This window comes from Zootoca vivipara, chromosome 16 (genome assembly GCF_963506605.1).
Source record: "Zootoca vivipara chromosome 16, rZooViv1.1, whole genome shotgun sequence".
NCBI classification, from domain to species: Eukaryota; Metazoa; Chordata; class Lepidosauria; order Squamata; family Lacertidae; genus Zootoca; species Zootoca vivipara.
The window spans coordinates 13,905,112-13,916,257 of NC_083291.1; positions in this window are offsets into that span (position 1 = coordinate 13,905,112).

The following is an 11,146-nucleotide window of genomic DNA, read 5'->3' on the forward strand; positions in this document are numbered from 1 at the left end:
CCCACAAAGATCCTGGGAAATGGTAAACAGCATGCATGGTTTAGCGGTAGGGGGACAGGGAAGAGGGGCAAGAATAGCTCCCACAACTATCTTTGGCTGTGAAGCATCTTGGAAAAGAGGCGTGTGGAGCAATCTCCTGCGCAGAAGGCTTGAGGGACTGGGTGGGAACAGCCTTGGTGGTGAAATAGCTGAGCAATGGGAGGGGTTGTGAAATTTCTGGTTATAGAAGAGCAAGTTCCCGAAGGGTGTGGGTTGAAAAACAATAGGGTGATCTGATTCAGGTTAGGATAGAGCGGAGTAGAAGGGTCATAGTGATAAAAGGCAGGTAGTGAGCTGCTGTGTTATCACACAACGGAGAGTGTCGAGAAGGTTGCAAGAAGTCTCTGGGCTAATCACAGCATGCAGTTAGGATATAACTCTTTTTTGCCATTGGGGAGATGCAAATTTAGGCTATCCAGTTTTCAGGTGAAAGTGCTTGCTAGATGATGTTATTTGATAACTTCCCAGAATTAATTTAATGCCCAATGAAGGGTGTTTACTTGCATTACATGCTTCAGAAGTTCCAGGAGCAATTTAGGCATGCATGTACATGCCCAGTTATGCGTTTTTGTCACTCTGGGAAATTCACCGGTCTAGGGTAGGGTTGCCATATTTCAAACAGTGAAAAGCCAGACAGAAAAGTTGTTGAGCAAACACGTATCCCGGTTGGAGGGTATGATAAACAATCTTAAACTGGTTTAGCAGTGGGTGATTACAGCAATGTCATTTTGATGTACACCCACTGCCTTGGAAAGGGACAACACAGTTCTGTACATTTCCAGCTTGTTGGAAGGCAACCGTGGTGTGTGCCCATTGAGAAACACCTGAAATGTCACAAACAAGCCCAGCAATACCGGAACAATGAGAGAGAGAGATTTTTAAAGGGCAGACATTCTGTATGAAGCCCAGGGAGGAAAGAAGGGGCAAGATTGATCCAGCATTTGACCTGGGAGACTTGTATGTGAGCAAAGGAAAAGGCAAAATGACAGGTTCACCCATTCACAGTGTGTTCACTGGAAGGATGAATGGATAATGGTTTCCAGTTCATGTCATTGTCACATGTATTTATTCATAAATACGCTATGTCCTATTTCAGCATTAATCTGCAGGTGTCTTTTTAAGACCATACAAAAATGTGAATTTACCCTACTTCTGCACGTATCTAAATATATTTTTATCCTAAAAGGGGTTTTATTTTTAATGCATTTTGTTACTTTTTTTCTTTTCTTTTTTTGAACCACGGACTTCACAAAAGTCAAAGTGCAAAACCCGAAGGATAATTACATTGTGGCTTATACATTTGGTCCAGAAAGTGCAAATGAGGTTGGTTTGCTTAAAACCACAGATGACGTTGTTCTCCATTTTCAGAAACCTACTGAGACTGTAATGAGTTTGTATCTGTCTTGCTCAGGTTCTCTTTGAGACACTGCCGTGTGTGTGTGTGTGTGTGTGTGTGTGTGTGTGTGTGTGTGTCTTAGCTGTCAGCACCTTCATCAAACTACAATGTCTAGGTTTTTTTTTTTTTTTTTGCAGGAAAGCCATAAGTTAAGGTTACCATATTTTTTTTTCAATGAATCCAGGGACACTTTTCAACCTCCTACTAAAGAGATGGATTTTGTCAGGGGACTGATTTGTAAATCCGGGGACTGTCCCTGGGAAATGGGGACATCTGGTAACCTTACCATAAAGTATTATACTGATATTCAGACTTCTAGTGTAGCTATTGTCAGGCAGGTTAAGTTGAGAGAGGCTGATGCCCAAGGCTGAGCAGGGATTTCTGTAAAACACTGCCAAAATTTCCATCAAATATTGTGCGGTTAGGAAAATATGACTAGATAAAGAAGCTATCTCATAAATAGCTATCACAATTCCTAAAAAGAGGTTCACCTGGCGCCTTCCTTATATATCTTTAAGTATCAGGTGAAAAGGTTCCTCTTCAACAAGGCCTTTAGCTGATTAATATTCTACAGCCTTTAAAATTTGTATGTGGGAAGGGAGGGCTATTGTTTCGCTGTTTTGTTTTTCTTATTTTCTTGCTTTTAACCTGTATTTTGTTCTGTGAGCCACCCTGAGATTTTATGATAAAAGTTGGAATAATAATAATAATAATAATAATTCATGAGTTTATTATTGCCTTTCTATGGGCAAACATAAACACAAGCAGATGGGAGTAAATAGCTTGCTTGCAGTTGCATAACGAACTGCCCATGACACCATGTCTTTGAAACTTCCTATGTTCTTCTCTGTTAGCTAGCGAGCGCTCTGAAAAGCATGCTGTAATTGCAATGTATAATCATGAGATTGCAGAGAGAAATGCCACGACAGGAATAAGGTAGGGCAGTCAATTCATTGCCCTGTCCCCCCAAATACGGCTGTGTATGTACCTGCATGCACAATTACATGGATCAATTTAGCAGTGCGAGCTGGCTCGAGGGCAACAGTGGAGCAAGCCGATTGGGCGCCCGGGGCGGCACGTGTGTATGTATGAGTTTGAAACAATACCTGAAGGAGCATCTCCACCCCCATCGTTCAGCCCAGACACTGAGGTCCAGCTCCGAGGGCCTTCTGGTGGTTCCCTCATTGCGAGAAGCGAAGTTACAGGGAACCAGGCAGAGGGCCTTCTAAGCAGTGGCTCGCTCCCTGTCATAGCTGCCAAGTTTTCCCTTTTCTCACGAGGAAGCCTATTCAGCATAAGGGAATTTCCCTTTAAAAAAAAAGGGAGAACTTGGCAGCTATGCTCCCTGTGGAACGCCCTCCCAGCAGATGTCAAGGAAATGAACAACTATCTGACTTTTAGAAAACATCTGAAGGCAACCCTGTTTAGGGAAGTTTTTAATGTTTGATGTTTTATCGTGTTTTTAATATTCTGTTGGGAGCCACCCAGAGTGGCTATGGAAACCCAGCCAGATGGGAGGGGTATAAATAGTGGAGAAGGAACTGGCAACCCACTCGAGTATTTTGCCATGAAAACTCCATGGACATAAAAAAGGAGAAGCTTTGAGAAGAAAGTGAGAGTTTCCAAGGCTTGCTCTGGTCCATGGAGTCACGGAGAGCCGAACACGACTAAGACGACTCAACAAATAATAATAATAATAATAATAATAATAATAATAATAATAATAATAATAAAGTATTTATGATGTGAGAGCCAGGCTTGAATCTCCTATCATTCAAAAAACAACACCAAACCCTGAATCAGATTGAGGCTGTGTATGTCTTCCCCTTTCCTGCATGCCCTTCATGATAAAAATGACACCTTGTGCATTAGGCTACGAAGCTGAGCACCATAAATGCATCTCCACGCACCTCACCCCCGCTGAGCTAAATTGCAGCTTCTGGGGCAGTTTCAACCAGGAAAGCAATGCAAAGGGGAAAGATTAAATGCCTATCCTGCTGCGCTACACCTTCTCGCCATACAATGTGGGGAGTCTGTGACTGCTTTTAAGTTTCAAAACAAGTCAAGCAGTCCAACTGCAGATTTCCCATACTTAGTGGAGTTTGGTCTGAAGAGTGATGCAAGCCTCCTGTTTGAAACCGGGGAGAAACACCTCAGTCACTTCCAGGTTAGGAAACAAAGTTATGAACTCCTTGCCTCAGATGAAAATCCAGTGCTCTGTTGTCTGTTTCAAGGGTGGTTGTTGGATCAAAGCTCAGCTACCGTATATGCTTTTGAATTACGGTGCTGGAGGAGACTCTTGAGAGTCCCATGGACTGCAAGAAGATCAAACTGATCCATTCTGAGGGAAATCAGCCCTGAATGCTCACTGGAAGGACAGATCCTGAAGCTGAGGCTCCAATACTTTGGCCACCTCATGAGAAGAGAAGACTACCTGGAAAAGACCCTGATGTTGGGAAAGATGGAGGGCACAAGGAGAAGGGGACAACAGAGGACGAGATGGTTGGACAGTGTTCTCAAAGCTACCAACATAAGTCTGACCAAACTGCGGGAGGCAGTGCAAGACAGGAGTGCCTGGCGTGCTCTGGTCCATGGGGTCACGGAGAGTCGGACACGACTAAACGACTAAACAACAACAACAACGTCTCTAAAACAGTTGATGTCAAGAATTGTGTGCATGAATATTTTCTTGCGAGGATGCCAAAATCAATAATAATAATAATAATAATAATAATAATAATAATAATAATAATGATGATGATGATGTGCCAAAGCAACACCACCAGTTCAAAAATTGGACTTTTACAGGCCTTTCCTCCCCACTCCCCATATAATCTTTTTACTTAGTATGGGTAACACAAGATTCTCAAGTATGAATTAAGAATGGAAATAGATTTTTTTTATGTGAGTTGATTGCTTTGCCCTCCTGGAAGCATTCTGTTAGATTAAATTCATTTGTCTTGATTTCTGCTGTCTGAAAAACTCCTATATTGGGAAAAGCTCCAGAGCCAAGAAAAGGGGGCCCAGAGATGGAGCTTTGAAACATGGCAAAAGCAGAAGAAAGATAAGATTGGATAAAGCCTTGGAGTGTTCATTAAGTCAATGGCTATGCTAAACTGACTTCCAAGTCAAATAATCCTTTGAGGAGGAAAAGAAACTGGGAGGAGGCCACGAAGAGAATATAAGGCTAGCCTTTTTATTTACTCAACAAAGTTAGCTTGGCTACAGTGGCAGATTTGTGCAGCTTTCTAGTGGCATGTCCTTTGAATTTTAATTCTCAGTCTTTATCTCAGGAGCCATAAATTAACAAATTGCTCAGCTGGGCAATTGCAGTTGGCATTTACTATCCACGACTGCAATGAGTGAAACTGCTTGCGTCACTGGTTTTGAACATGAGTGCAATGCTTTCCCCAGCGACTATTTCCAGTGTTGCAGCATGGGAATATTGACATTCTAACGCAGGGGTCAGCAAACTTTTTCAGCAGGGGTCCGGTCCACTGTCCCTCAGACCTTCTGGTGGGGGGGGCAGACTATATTTTTTTTTGGGGGGGGGAATGAACAAATTCCTATGCCCCACAAATAACCCAGAGATGCATTTTAAATAAAAGGACACATTCTACTCATGTAAAAACATGCTGATTCCTGGACCATCCGCGAGCCGGATTTAGAAGGTGACTGGGCCGCATCCGGCCCCCGGGCCTTAGTTTGGGCACCCCTGTTCTAACGGGACCCGCTTTCATTATGCACGGAGGCCATCTAAGTCTCACCAAATACCCCCAGCGAGCTAAACACGCAATACATGGTAGGCTGGCATGGGAAATGATGTAAAGAACAAAATTGTGTTGCGCAATGACTGCATAAGAAAGAGATAAATGCAATGGAAGGATCCTTTAATTGGCAGCAGAGGTGTCTTTAGGTCAGTGGCATCATGCATGCTTTGCTTTTAGAAAGCCTCAGGTTCAATTCATGTCATGTCAGGCAAATCACAAGTAGGAGAAGGGCTGGGAAGACCTCCACCTCAAGTCATGGGGTGGAAGCCAACTAACTTGCTCCATCAGCGTAAATGATTTATGCTTGTGCACCAGAAACTCCCCTCTCCTTCCTGCACCCAATGCCCCCTAAATTTGTTCTGGATTCCCCACCCCCTGGAGCAGATTCAGAGACTGCAAAGGATGTGCACAGGGAAAGAGAAGGAGTGGAGGGATTTTCTGCTGCCCAAGTGAAAATCTTTGCACTGATGGAATGAGCTAGCTGGATACCACCCCTGAAGAATAGCCGCAGTCAGAATAGATACTTCCAGATGAGAGCCTTATATGAAAGTCCTTAGCAAAATTCATCAGCATTTTGCACATTTATTCTAGTATGCACGTTTTGTATGTCGTTTATATATATGTGTGTGTGTGTGTGTGTATATATATATTAATTAATATTTATACAAAATGTATATACATAAATACATACTTAACAAAGCATAGTTCTCTAATATTTATATTTCCCACAATATATTGCATTTCTGCATGTTAATGTCACTAACACACCCATTTCTATTCATACTTTATCTTAGTGTACGGAATTTTGTTCTGCATCGCAAGATTTGGAGAAGTACAAATTTCGAGGGATAACAGCGTTTCAGTTCACATACTGTTTTGGAAAGTACAAATTAGGTAGAATTGCCTTTAAGAAAGCACCAACTCATATTCCTCCCCCACCCCATGTTGTAAGTGGATGTCAGTCCTGAAGTTATAATGCCAAAGATTTGTCAACCACCAGTTCCAATGAAGTGGATTTGTTCACTATGAATTCTTAGGGTTCACTTTACATAAAATAAGTGCAACTCCTGCCATGTGTTAGGAGTCAAGTGGTGGCAAAGTTTTGTTTAGCCTCTGCTATCCCTCATCTCCCCCTGCATTCCTGTTTACCAAGCCCTCCGATAACTCTCGCCGTGACTCATCCCCATCCAGAATGTTGGTAGAAAACCTCTGCAGTGTTTCAGCTGTTATCGACCAGCTGAGAAAACAAGAGTGTGCATAGCAATGCCATTACCCCTGCTCTTACTGTATTCCAATAATTGGCTGTGGCTAATAATTCAGCAGTACTGGACCCTTGAATTCCCCCTCACAGCAACGTGGAAATGCATTGCGGCCCCGAGAGAGCTCATTTTACAGTGTCGGTTGCATTTTTCAGTAATTGAAAAGTGAGCAAAAAGGTGAGAAGGAATGCCATGTTCCTCCTCTGCTTGTGCTGTCCATTGCATTGCTGAACAACACAACAATCACATTCTTCTTCACAGACACAAGATCGTCGCTACAGTTGCATTACCCTTCGGAATCTACCACCAGTTCACCGTATGAGCTGAGGGAGGTTTAGCCATGAAGGAGTATTTAAACATGGGACAATCCCCCCTCCAACCATGAAGTGGTACTGCCCAGGAAAACCTAGCCCTAATGGCTTGGTTCTGCTGAATGTATTGTTATAGGGGTGTGTGTGGCGAAACCCTAGAAATTAATAAATTGTAAGCTTTTGGTTCTTTGGGCTGCAGAGGAATTCCTGGGCTAGCCTATGCAAAGCAACCTGGCCAAGCTAGGGCCATCAAGAAACAATATAGGGCTGATGAAGGCGATTGGCAATGCAAAAGAAATGTCCCTGCCTGTTGCCCTGAGGTGTGAACAGAGCCTGGGGGTTTGGAAGGTTGCCAGGTAACTGGGTGAGAATAAATTCCTTCACATGCACAACAGCAACCCTACCATGGAGGTCAATACTCTCAGCCCCAGCTTTCATAGTTTGGGCGGTGCGCAAGGCAACAGTGCATTGTGCAATAAGATCAAGGGCTTCTCCATGATCAGAGGCGTCCTTCCCATAGGGGCTAGTGGCTCATTGCGCCAGGGTGCCAGCCTCTTGGGCGCCCCAGCATTGGTGGGGTGCAATGAGCCACCAAGTCTTATGGCTCCTCCTCCTCCGGCTCCTCCTCTCCCTTGGCCATGGGAATCCCTTGCCCGCTGAGTCGCTGTCACCAGCGGGAGCAGCGGTGGTGGGAGCAGCTCCCAAGGGGCCTCCTCCACATCTGGTGCCCACTGCCCCACCACCACCACTCCCGGGGCACTGGCGGCGGCATGGCAACTGCCTCCTTCTCCTCAGGCCACTGGGCAGCAGCGAGAGCGCTGGCAGCGGGCTGTAGTCAGGCAGCCCCAACGGCGCCCTCTGCCCCAGGCTAAATTTTGGGAAAGGGAGGGGGCTCCAGAGGGACCTTTGCACCATGGCGTTGGATGTGCTTAAGACCATAGCTGCCAAGTACCCCGTTTTCCCCAGGAACCCCCTGTTTTTACTTACCTTTCCCCGGTGGTCCCCCGTATCACTTCGTCTCCCGTTTTTCTCTGTTATTTTCTCCTGCCAGCGGCCATTTTTTTTCTTTCCGATTTGCCCTTCTATGGGCACCAAAAATGGCTGCCGCCGGCTTCAAAAGTTGCATCTACACATGTCCAGAAGTGCATAGACGCAACTTCTGGTGTTGGCGGCGGCCATTTTGGGGGCCCATAGATGGGCGGAGCGACACCGGAAGTTGCGTCGACGCACTTCCTGACATGTGTACAAGTGACTTTCAAAGCCGCCGGCGACCATTTTTGGTGCCCATAGAAGGGCAAAGCGGCACCGGAAGTTACGTCGGCGCAACTTCCGGTGTCGCACGGCTGCCGGTCCCGGATTCTGCAGTCCGGGACTAGGAAGGTAAGGCTTAAGACGGCCCTGTCAGTGATTCTGCTTCTGTGCCTGGAAAGCACGGCTCCAATCAGTTTTGCATTTGCCCCATGACTTTCCACTGGAAAAATCTACTGCTTAGTGCTAAATCAGAATGAACCCGTGGGAAACCCCATTGTCGTCATTTCCAATCCAGTGCTAAACCATGGGTTTTCCTGGGGGAAAGCAGTGGGGCAAACGGAAGTGTGAATCAACTCCTATTTAGTCAGTTTGAGGCTGAGTTGTAGCCCCTCCACTGCACCAGGTGTTCAGCCACATTCCCAGCTCTGGTAACCAAACTTTTGTGACTCAAATTCTCTCTGTAATTTCAGTCAGGTAGGCTGATCTTCGTTTCCTACTCTCTGTTGTTGCGCGTTGAACAGCTGTCACGTTCTAGGGGGGAACTGATACTTGTATATGGAGAGCCATTTGGTATGCCAGGCTCTCTTGACCACAGTTATTTTTTATGAAAGCCTGTCCCACAGCCTGACAGAAGAGTAAATAACAGGGCTCAGGAAGAAAATATGTATGCAAACACAGCTTCTCACATCACTAGTTATTGGCTTGGACTAATTTTCCAGGCACAGGCAAAGTACAGCATCTAATTGGGTGAAATGGCCTTTTCGATAATAGTTTTCCTAAAAGGGCTTTCTGTATATACTGTACCTGCATGCAAAGTGACAGGGTCACCCAAGAATGACTGATGACACGAACGAAATAGAGGTCTGCATGCTAAAAAGAAAAATATAACAGTGCCCAAAGACATTAATTTCTTAAAAAAATAATAATTTAAAATTGGATCATCGGTCATTTTGATTGATTGTTCAAAATGAATATGTTTCAGCATCAAGATAGAAGACCAACATATGAATTTTCTATTGTTGTGAAAAATGTACTCCAAAATGCGTTGCCTTTTAGGAAGGACAGACGCGGGTCGGAAGCTCCAAAATTTGCCCTAAGTTCAGCTCTGCCGGGAAATGACAGAGACCACATGATGCTGTCAGGAAAAACAAACTGATCCTTTTATTACAGAAAGAAAGAACTACAGCTGTAGGGTCCCTGCCTCAAAGAATGTAGGAAGGACCCCGGGAAATGGTGAACCTCCCTCTTATACCCTCCTGTCCCCACGTGAAAATCCCTTTACTGGGAGGGAGGAGAAGGACAAGGAGGATGGGTGGTGATGGGATTAACTGGGTGCAGAGACTATGATTTCTTCATATGGTGAGATGTCAATCGCTCTCCTCCCGTTGTTGATGGGTTTCCCTTTGTTTGATCAGTCTAGATGGGAGTTGAGGTGGGGCCGTTCCTGGCGATTGCCGAGGGGTTGGGGTCCATCCGGCAGGTGTTTTTCCCCAGGTCATGCAAGGATGATCCCTGGGATTATGTAAAAGGTGACACTTCTGGAGGTTTGAATAAACTGTCCCAGTTAATCCATCTTTGTCCATGTGTGTCTTTTGAATCAGGATGGCGATGGGGCAAGGTTCAGGTGGGCTGGGGTCATACACGGTTCATGCAGCATTTCCTTTTCCAGGAGACATATCTAATACAGAGAATTCTATGCAAAAGGTAGTAGTCCTGATATATAAAGGTTCTGAGACATAAAACAGCAATTCTAATACAGAGAGATCCTAGCATATGTCATGAATAAGACAGCAATTCTAATACAGAGAGAATCTAGCATAACTTAAGGCAAAAGGTTCTGTAGTGACAATCTAAAGGAGTCTGGGGCAGGGGGGAAGGTGGAGAAGGGAAATGTGTGAGCTTATGCTAACGTTGAGACATGTGTGCATATGCAGATCCTTAAGTGTTCCTTCAGGCAGGGTCCCGTCCTAGCGGGAGGGGTGAGGAGATGGGGAAGATGGCATTGAACAGGATTCTGGGTAGTTGCAGCTGTCAAATTCTGTCACCCCTCTCTGTTCATTAATAATGGTGTCCTGCTCCCCCCTATAATATTCTATAACACTATAATTGTTTTAGCAACAGCAACAACAAAAAGGTGGTTATACATTCGTTTGTAATTTGCTTCTGTTTAGTACAGAGAGCACCTCCCCACATTGACACTGGCAGAAACTGACATTACAGACTATGCAAACTTGTAAAAGCTTTGTAGAGAGTCAACTCCCCATTTTTCAAACAATAGCTTCCTATGTCTATTTCCATATAAATATTAAGTTGTGACCATCAAAGCCAGAAAGCAAATGGTGATAACATTTAGCAGAAGAATAAATTAACATTGAGCATGAATGAAACAGTACGGTATTTAATATTGCCAATAAAGTGAAATAAAGTGAAAGAATCTATTACTAAAAGTTTAAATTTGGCATTCATGTCAAGTAAAAACAATGCACAGCATGTGGGAAGAGGGGAAGCTTTTGTTCACTCAAATGAAATTTAAAGAGGCCTTCAGAATGTTTTGCATCCCTGCCCGAAGGCTGCACACACACACACACACACACACACACACACACACACGTGAGATACCTTTAGAGCACATTCGAAGCACCCCCTCCCCCCCCAGTGAGTTCTGGGCACTGTAGTTTCTTAAGGGCTATTGTAACTCGGTGAGGGACAAACTACAGTGCCCAGAATTTTTTGAGCGAAAGAATTTGCTCCGAATGTGCTTCAAAGGTACAGAGTTTTGCAGCCTTAGAAGGGGGTGGGGGGTGGGATTCTGACTGCCATTTGCCCTCACTGTTCTCTCCTATCTTGCCTCCCCACCCCCGTTCCTTGTCATTGCTTATCGGCTTCACTTTTACCTGGCTCATTTTCCATTTCTCCCTTTGTCTTGCCTGGCTTCTTGCTGGCAGTTGCCCCTGGAAACACCCCTTTCCCTTGACAGGACTTCCCTCATGCTCTATCCTCCCAACTCCCCTACAGAGGACAAGACAATACCCTAAGCGTGAGAGGAGCCAGAGAAATACACCTGTGACCTAAAGACCCTGGAGATTTACCACCTGACTGTCTGTGTGCCTCTGCGTTCCC